Below are 10,699 nucleotides of genomic sequence, written 5' to 3' on the forward strand. Positions count from 1 at the left end.
TAGGCGTCGTTGAAGTCTGCCAGTTTCTCTGGACAGTACGTGTCAAAAGGCTCCACGCCCTTTGTGTTGTTAAATTCTTGAGTTATCCTTAACTGGCTCACCAGTTTGATATTCCTGGGCAAGGATGACACTTAGTGGCTCTTCTTTGTGCCACCCTTAGCAACCATAGAACACCGAACCATGATTTACTGTCGCTTGACAATGGGTTTTCGACAGGAAATGTTGACAGGCATCGTTGAAGTCTGCAAGTTTCTCTGGACAGTACCTGTCAAAAGGCTCCACGCTCCTTTACCCCCTGTCTTCTGTCGTTTCACCGCGGCCGTCTCGTCATGGCCGCGTGCGTGCGATGCGTTGCCAGCAGATGGACTTCCGCCCGGTGGACCGCTCGGCCATCTCATGTCATCACCTGCACGAAGGGTCGCACTGGTGCGGCCGGCCATTAACTCCGGGTGCTAGGGAAAGTGTTTGCCACGCACCCTTCTTTTGTTGTCGAGAGCGCTCCAGAAGTGGCCCGGCTGACAGTGTGTCCTGTTGGGAAACCTGCCTGTTTACAACTAGTCCTCCTCCTCGCTGCTCCCGCTGTCTCGTAAGAGTTTAGCCGGTTCGCTTTCATGTTCTCAACTGCATTCACAGAAATTGTTCATCATAGTTATGTGATTACAAAATGTCATATATAGTACCACTTAGTATTGTCTTTCACAATTTTTAAGAACAAAAGTGAAACTTAATTTTTTTTAAATAGAAAAGTTACATGAATCGACAATATAAAAAAAATTAAAGTGAAATGACTTGACAGTATAAAAATAAAAATTAAATGAACTGACAATATAATATCTAAATCCACATCACTAATTTGGTATGCTTCAAATTTAAACAATTCACTTGCGTTTTAATAAATCAAACGCTACTTATTAATTCACTAAAATGAATAGGATTATGCCTTGTGCAAGTATAGGTCAGGACAGCATAGGGTTCATATGTTATTTACACACACACATGCACACCTGTTGTCTGTTCTACAAACTAACTACCCATAAACATGAATTACTCAAAATTTTCCTTCAATCCACTACTATGTAATCCAACAAGCTACTTCAACACAGTGTTTATACCACTACAACATTGTTCTAATTCGTTCTCTTCTTGACGCTCGTGGCATATGTCTTGTCACATGATAAATATGGAGAAACTTTCCTTAAACATACATAGTAAAAAGGACTGGTTATTTACACGGAAAAACATTTATACCAGTTGACACACCTGATAAGAGACTCGCAATTATACATTTATCATACTCATATGTCTATGCATAAAACAGTAAGACAATTTCATCTAAAATTACGTTATCACAAGAATTAATCACACAGATGACTCTGAGAAGGGTAAAAATATTTTCATCATACAGGTTATACTACATTTTCTTACCCATTTTACTCCAGTTTAGTTCCTTCTTTAAGTTACCTTTCGCTTCCAAATCAGTTATTTCGCCTGTGGTGGTTATTCTGGATTCACTTCTCATGAATGGCAAAATTGTGGTCTCCTCTATTCTGTAAAACAGTTTCATCTTAACATCCTATTGAACTTACAACTGACACAAAACATCCGATTCCTCCTGTAGTTTAAATGACAAATCTTTTGCTTCATCCTTATTACATTAAACGAAACTTCGTTCGGTCCCAGAATCAAAATTATGAAATCTTCCTCTACCTTCAAGAGGGAAATTTCTTCAGTTCAACTCATATAGGCTGCAGTGCATCCCGCACCAGCGAAAACAGTAAACTGTAATGCTCACAGCATCAGCAAAACACATAAACGTCGCTTTTCTAGGACAAGTATTAACGCAGAATAATTCTTCAGGCTCTGGCTCAACATCAATCAAGACTGCAGAAAGGATCTATATTTCTGTTCCATTCCCATTTGGTGAAAAACTTCTCGTATTTGACTACCACAATAATATTTCAGGGTCACGTAAATTATACAAACCACAATTCTTTTTTCACCTTGAAGGGAATCAATATACTAACGATATTCACAGACAGCACTTTACATACTCAGCTATAAAGAACAAAAAAAGACATATATCATCAATATTAACATATTATCGCATATTGGGAAGCCAATGGTTAAACAATCGTATTATTGCAACCTGTTTTCAAGATTCTAAACTTACTCATTCCTTTCTCAGAGTTCTTCTATCTTAAAATATTCATACAGCACGCATATTATAGTAAGAGATCCTCATTTATACTGACAGATATAGAATAGTAATTGATAGATAGTAGCACTAAAAGCAGAAAATCGGAAACAAGGCTACTAACAGCTGGGGACCTGGGTTTGCCAGACCCACAATACCCACAGACCGGATATTCCCCTGAGTTCTGCATTAATTCAACATAGATCTTGCTTCCCTCAGGAGCGATCCTTTTCAATTTACACAAAAAAACCATAAACAGCATTTCACTCGTTCACAAAGAAACCTTTTATCTTCACACTTGAACCAACCTAAATCCTAATTGCACTAGGAAAGAAAAAAAAAACACAAACATCACTTCAATCAATCACATAGAAATATCTTTATCAGTATTTTTACCAATAAATTATTCAAAATGCATATGTCACAAATATAAACTAATCAATTCTTTCTCCTCACCGTCCTCTCTAATAGCTTCCCTCTCTATATACCCTATGTACTCATTTGCCATGTCACTCATTTGTTCCGATTGGGCGCCTTCTGGGCTGATCGTTTGTCATTGCCGGTTTTGTTCATTTCCATTTGCTGGAATATGTCAAGGGATAGCTGGCCGAATTTCAACATCACATGGTGCTCTGCCTACAATCCTACTCCCACAGTGTTCACTGTAGTATCGATTCTGGTTGCTGTACCTGTTGCGTTCACGGTCTTGTCCACGTCCTCGATCATTTCCGTTGTTCCACCTCTGTTCGCGACTGTTACCCCAGTTTCAATACGGCCGGTCCCGATTATTGTTCTGTTCGCGTCGCGACGGCCAGTCACGCCATTTATTAGTATTATGGCCACGACTTCGATCGCGTTGCTGTGCCCCATAATAACTTTGTGCCTGATTAGGCGGGCATTCTCCTGTAGTATATTCCAACTCTTGGAGAAGTGTCTTAAACGTTTCCACGTCCTCTTTGCATCGTCCCGCAAGAACGACGTGGCGCAAGTGCATCGGCAATTTGGTGATGCATATCCTAATTAGTTCCGCAGGTCTGTATGGGTCATATAGAAATCGATTCGCCTGCAGCATGTGGTCGAATAGGCGTGCTGGGCTGCCGAAACCAGACTGGTTCGAATTTGGCAGCATAATTATGCCATGCTTGACCCTACCTTGTGCCGCTTCCGACCAATAGGAGGGCAGAAAGGCTTGTCGAAACTCCCGAGTGGAGTTGCAGTGTCGTGCTGCCGATCTCATGCGAATCACTGGTTCGCCTTCCAAATAGCCACACATATATTGTATCTTATGTGAACTTGCCCAGTCAGGGGGAAGACAGAATTCAAATTGCTCGAGCCATGCTCGTGGATGCATTCCTTTTAGTGAATTTCGAAATATCTCAAACTTTCTCACAGTAAGGAAATCTTTGAAATCAAATCCCCGCATTTCCTCCTAGTGAGGCCTTTGAATGTTTCAATTTTTCTCATGTCTGCCCCCCAAAATACGTTCTTTCCTGTCATCAAAATCTCCCTAGTGGCCAGAGTCCCTCTCTGCACTGTTCGTACGGCTCTTTTTAGTGCTATTGGCGAGTTAGAAATCAAACCCCATGCGGCTTTCCAGATGCGCCACGCGATCTTCTAATTCTCCTGTCACAGTTCTGTGCCGCCTGTTCACTTCGAACTGTCCCTTCTGAAATCTAGGAAGCGAACGCACTTCTTCGGCCCCTGCGACCACTACCGGTGTAGTATTGTTATCGTTCTCTGTCACCATCGTGCCTATGATGTCCGCTAATGTCGCAATATTATCATGTATTTGTCTGTTGTCCTCCGGTCCAGTCTGCTTTAATTGTTCTACTTGCTGTTCGAGTGCATGAATCGCTTGACTGTTGTCCGCTACTGTGTAGCTAATGGACGCGGGACAATGCGTTTTTGCATCCTGGACCCTGGAGAGTACCTGCTCGTGTTCCCTTTGGCAGTCTTCTCTCAGCCCTTGGAAATTCCTAAGTAGCTGTTCATCGCCCTCTTTTGATTCTGCATCGTGACTCTGCTGGCCCTGTTCTAAGGCTTGCAGACGATCATCGATTTGTTCAAATGTACGGCCTAATTCTTTCATAATATCACTTTTTCTTTTACTTGCCAGATTGTTTATTCTTTGTGAGATATCATCAGACACTCTCTGCATCGACTCGTCGACTTTATTTGTCTGCTGGATCAGTTTTTCGTCTATTTGTTCGCCTAGCTCGTGGATCGTTTTTCAGATTTCTGTGTCATTTGTTCGCCTAGCTCACGGATCGATTTTTCTGATTTCTCTGCGTTTTCTTTATTTTGTTATGCACTTTTACACATGCAAACCAAATTTATATCTTTGATCGAAGTCAGTCGATTTACAAGCGAGAAGAAAAACACACACACACATAGGAAACAAACAAATATAGAAAACAAAACAACATGACAAACAACACAACGCCGCTCAACAACGCTGTGAATCTTTTGAAAGTCTGCTCAGAAACAACGCAGAAGTTGTTTGAGCGCTACAGGGACAAAAAATTAAGATTATACAACGCACGCAATCTAACGTTTCAGAGATTCCAGAGTCTAGTGGAATCACAGAACAGGGTCGCCATATGTAATGTTGGGCGAAAATTGAATCGGTTGGCTGTGGTTAATTTCCTCTTGCATATGTTTCAACGTTCTTCGTGTGTTATTTTATGAATGCAGTGTTGTATGCAGTCTCCCAATCTTGGCTCTATATTTGATGTGTTCCGTAAGATTAAAAACTCACATTTTTACAATCCTAAATAAGTTTAGTTATGAATCAAGTTTAATATGCTGAAATTTTAACGGAACAATATATATATATATATATATATATATATATATATATATATATATATATATATATATATGTCACCAGTTATTGTAAGATGACTACTAAAAGATTATAATTAATGTTAGTCTGGTTGGGAATTTGGTAAGATAGACTGGATACCTGGTGAAACAGTTGCTCAGTAACGCAAGGTTAACTTCCTCAGATAGCTCACAGCTCTTAACCCGCTTTTATTGTCTTGAATATCAGCACCGTTTTGAGAACAAAATCATACTGTAAAATACATTCGCTACAAATCCCGAATACACGTTCAGAAAATCGGCTAAATAAAGCCAAGTAGCAAAACAAAAACGGGCGCCTTCGGCTTACAACAATGAATCGGAGGAGAGACCACAAATACCAACTAGACCCGTAAGGAACCAGGATAAAGTGGTGGGCCAGACGTCGATTAAGAACAAAATTACTGCCCGTTTCTAATGGCCACGCCGTGTAGTCCTCAACATGTGCACGCATCTGTTCTCTGAGTTTGCTTGCTTCGTCCATGGTAGAATAATTGACAGTCAAACTTCAATCTGCGTGATGGCGCCAGTAACAGTCCAGAGAGCCGACCGCAGGTATGTTCACCGTAACAGAACTCTCACATGCCCTCGAACTCCGCACGCTACTGCCAGTAAGGCACTGTCACATATGTAGCCGAGCGCAGCCCCTAATCCATGTCCGCCTCTGCCTTCGCTCCCTCTTGCAGTCAGGAATCTCAGTAACGGGCCAGAGGCAAACACAGGACAGATGCAATCGATACTAGGGCACCAAGGTTGTCACACACACGGTACAGACTCCTTCCCCAAATGCATCTTTACTAGGATGCATTTGGCACTGACTTCACTTTTAAATGGATAACAATATGGAAGCGCATCGAAAAGCCCAGGTGGAGGAGCTGTTGTCTAATGGACCAGTCTGCTCGTTTCCCCGGCTTAAATTCCATCGAGCACATGTGGGATATGTTGCAGCATGTCCACATACACCGATGACCGTAAGCGGTTGTGAGACACACTGTTAGAGGAATATAACGCACTGACTCGTCGTCACCCTTGTGGTTAACATGGAAGAACTTTGCAGAGTATGCATTGCTGTCCATAGTGTTCACACACCCTCTTCTGAACCCTGTTCTGCCACTTGCAATGTACAGTGGATCATCATGACTCGCGATGACATCGGCGTAATTATTGTCTTTCAATAACAATGGCATTTATGTCCGTTTTGTTGCATATTTATTTCTGATGTTGTCTGTACTGTACTGCATCAGTATTTCTGTGTATGGTCCAAGTTTAATTGAGATATTTTACTCGGTAGTGACGCATCATGTGGAAGCTATATTCGTCGTGTAATTTTGTACCCCTATGTCTTTAATAGTGTAGGTGCCGTATTCTGATGTGGAAAGGAAATGTAATGAGTATTAGTAGAGAATGAAAGGTTTCTGTTTTGTCCAGTAAACACATATTCCAAGTTCTTTTGATGATCCTGGTTCTATTTATGTTCGAACCGAAACTGGAAGCCTAAAACTAAAACTAAACTCCGTCCAAACTTGCCATGTAGGCCCAACGGTAGCGACCGGCCGCCGTGTCATCCTCAGCCCAAAGGCGTCACTGGATATGGAGGGGCATGTGGTCAGCACACCGCTCTCCCGGCCTTGTGTCAGTTTACAAGACCGGAGCCGCTACTTCTCAGTCAAGTAGCTCCTCAGCTTGCCTCACAAGGGCTGAGTGCACCCCGCTTGCCAACAGCGCTGGACAGACCGGATGGACACCCATCCAAGTGCTAGCCCAGCCCGACAGCGCTTAACTTCGGTGATCTGACGGGAACCGGTGTTACCACTGCGGTGAGGCCGTTGGCGAAACTGGAAGCCTTGCGGGTGGAAATGAGAAAATAAGTAATAAAATGTAAGTTTGTAACGTATGGTTTAATTGTAAATACATGGTAGTTTCCTAATTTTCTGTTATCACTCTTCATCAAAGGCAATAGTTAATTACCAGTGTCGGTTACTGTATCTACTGTGTATCTGAAGGAGGGAATTGCATTTGTTATGCGGCACTTTTCAAGAACAGACATGCTATGTCAAAATGATACTTTATATGTAGAGCCTTAACGCATTACACATGTTATTAGCCGAATTCCGAACGAACAGGCTTCAGAAGCCCAATGGCACCAACCGATCGCCGTGTCATCCTCAGACGATAGGCATTATTGGATTCGGATATAGAGGGACATGTGATCAGCACACGGCTTTCATAGCTGTTGTCAGCTTTCGTCAATGCCTCACAAGGGCTGAGTACATTTCGCTTGCCAGCAGTACCTGGCAAAGCCGGACGGTCACGCATCCAAGTGCTAGTCAAGTTTGACAGCGCTTTTTTCGGTGGTCTGACTGGTTGAGAACAGTTACTAATTCTACGCTTCTGATAAAGGCTGTCAATAAAAGTTTCAATAACACTAAATTATGGGGACCGATCTTCTTTCCAGACTTGATAACAACACATACGAAACAAATTTAGTCAGACCTTCACAAAGGTCGTGAAAAGCTCTTGTACAGTGTCTTCAATTTGTTTTCAGAGAAATATACTTAGTCATTCGACGGCCTGAAGTTCTCTTCTATGAGCTGTACCATGTGTGACGCCAAGGTGATTCGTGTGGCTCGCTGCCAGGCCCGAAGTCTTTCTATTTGTGACCACTTGGGCGATTTGTGTGTCCATAACGTGCTCTAGTTATCCAACCAGGGGACCTACAGTTTAACGTAGAACCTGAAGCACGTGTCGCTCCTAGCGGCTGCCCACAACGTTGAAGGGTGGAGTCTAGATTAAAGGAAAACTGAAAATTTTCGGGGCCCGACTGGGATTTGATCCCAAGATCTAAAAAAATATGTAAATTTGTGGTAAGGCTATTCAGATATAGGTTTATCGTGATTTACCCAAATTATATAAGACAAATGCAGCGATGGTTGGTTTCAAGAGTACACAACTGATTTCCACCCATAATTTTCTCCTACCCGACCTCATGTGACTAATTACCTTATCTGAGGAACGCTAAACAATGATCTTAGCGATTTTGAAAATTACCAGCGGGTTAAACTGAGTGTCGAGTCGGACACGAATCCGGGATCTAAAATTTTACGCACGATTCTCTTGACAACTGAGCTATCCAGTCTCGACTGACAACACGTTTTCATGGCTTCTGCTGTTCCAATAGTTCCTCTATAGAGCTGTCAGGCTCCCGCACCCGTTCTCATTTATGGCAAAGTACACCGATTTTGTTAGGAAGGTCATATTTCTCTTCAAAATTTTGTTCAGCTACGCTGGGACACTAGAAGAACCCTGAAGAGAGCAAAGAGATCAAAACGTCGAGTACAGTAAAAATTTGAAAATGAATATACACTGAAGAGCCCAAGAAACTGGTACACCTGCCTAACATCATGTAGGGCCCCGCGAGCAAGCAGAAGTGCCAAACCACGACGTGGTATGAACTCGACTAATGTCTGAAGTAGTGCTGGAGGGAACTGACACCATGAATCCTGCTCGGCTGTCCAAAAATCCGTAAGAGTACGAGGGGTTGGAGATCTCTTCTGAACAGCACTTTGCATGGCATCCCAGATATGCTCAATTATGTTCTTCATTGAGGAGTTTGGTGGCCAGCGGGCGTCTTTTAACTCAGAAGAGCAATTGTGATCGTATGGGGTGTCGCATTGTCCTGCTGGAATTGCCCGAGTCCGTACGAATGCGCAATGGACATGAATGGATGCAGGTGATCAGACAGGAGGCTTACGTACGTGTCACCTGTCAGAGTCGTATCTAGACGTCCCAGGGATCCCATATCAATCAAACTGCACACGCCTCACAGCATTATAGAGCTTCCACCAGCTTGAATAGTCCCCTGCTGACATGCAGGTCCACGCATTCATGCTGTTGTCTCCGTACCTGGACACGTAGGCAACATGTTTTAGTCATCAACAGTCCAATGTCGGCGTTGACGGCCCCAGGCGAGGCGTAAGGCTTAGTGTTGTGCTGTCATGAAGGGTACACGAGTGGGCCTTCGGCTCCAAATGCACATACCGATGATGTTTCGTTGAATGGTTCGCACGATGACACTTGTTGATGGCTCATCATCGAAATTTGCAGCAATTTGCGGAAGGATTACATTTCCCTTTAAGTCGTCGTGGGTCCTGTTCTTGCAGAATGTTTTTTAGGCCGCAACGATGTGGGAGATTTGTTTTACGGGATTCCTGATATTTACGGTACACTCGTGAAATAGTCCTACCTCATCGCTACCTCGGAGATGCTGTGTTTCATCGCTCGTGCGCCGGCTATAGTACCACATTCAAACTCACTTAAACCTTGATAACCTGCCATTGTAACAGCAGTAAGCGATCTAATTACTGCGCTAGACACTTGTTGTGTTATATAGGCGTTGCCGACCGCAGTTTCTTTCGTGCTTCAGTGTATTACACAGAAGATTTTTACCATCACTTCTCTCGTACTTTCCAAACTTCGAAAAATCTCTCCTGTATATATTGTTAAAACATCACTTCTGAAATAAGATTGAAAGGTGGTCGTTTCGGAATGAGCCCTTCATGCATCGCAGAACTGCATCGTTCTCGGCGTAAATCACTTGTTGATAGCAGAAAATCACGAGCCGCCACTGGCCGCAATAGAGACGCGCGTTTGCCAAAAAACGAAGTTATCTTACCACTAGGCGTAAAGCTTGGCCCAGAACCGATCAGTGGGACTCTAGGTGGTAGAATTCGTTTGGTTGTCATCATGCTTGGAAGCGAAAGCCACTTGCGCCTCGTACTCCGCCTTGGACAGAACGCTGCAGCAAGCAGTGTCTCAAGGCATTTCTCTTGTGTTTAATATGGATGCATTAGACCAACAGCCTTCGGTGTAATAGTGAGACGCAGCAAGCTGCGAGCATTTCTCTTCCATTGATGCTGTTTTCATGATACTGTTCAGGTTAGGTAGTGTTGTGTCTTTTCCGCGTCGCCTTTTACATGTGGGTTTCGGGTGCAGTACGCTGGATCGTTGTTCACTGTTTCCAGTTCCTTCAGAACATATTGTGTCCTGAATCCATCTTCGTGTTAGTGATTTGTAAATTTAAGTGACTTACGGACTCCTCTCACTCCCGAGCAAGTTGTCAAGCGAGTTGTAACTTTCTTTCTTTTGTTGTTCTGAAATGTATTTCGGAAGGAATTTTGGATACATAGTCTACGTTTATTCATAGCCATTACATGAGATCTGTATTCATAGCCTGCTTGTAAATTATATTGATACGTTTCGAGTTCACGAATTCATCAAGACACACACCTTTCCTGGAACTACCAATTTTCGGCACGCGTATTTGCCTCCACGTTGCAATTCTGAAATTATTTTAATAGAGTTGCATGTTTTGAATATATTTGTTGCATTTGAACATGTATTATATAACAAAGGCATGCCCCACTAGTATCTGTGGTTTCGTAAAAGATTTTCAACAATCGAAATAACTTGACACCTATGCAGTTCTTTGAGGCACGCTGCAGCCTAGACCACATAACTGCCATATGTCGCATTCACCACATAAGCACCATGTTTTCGGGTAATTAGCCAATGCAGATGATAAAACCATTTCTGCTTGGACAAATCGAGCGTGTAAGGTACCATGAGGCCTGTCATTATGTTGTT

The 10,699-nt window shown here is 42.8% G+C and overlaps 1 pseudogene; it reads right to left on the minus strand.

Moving 5' to 3' along the window:
- Positions 1 to 6,769: 6,769 nt before the first annotated feature.
- LOC124803510 lies at positions 6,770 to 6,887 on the minus strand (annotated as a pseudogene).
- Positions 6,888 to 10,699: the final 3,812 nt, after the last annotated feature.

Source organism: Schistocerca piceifrons, chromosome 6 (assembly GCF_021461385.2).
Source record: "Schistocerca piceifrons isolate TAMUIC-IGC-003096 chromosome 6, iqSchPice1.1, whole genome shotgun sequence".
Lineage (NCBI taxonomy): Eukaryota > Metazoa > Arthropoda > Insecta > Orthoptera > Acrididae > Schistocerca > Schistocerca piceifrons.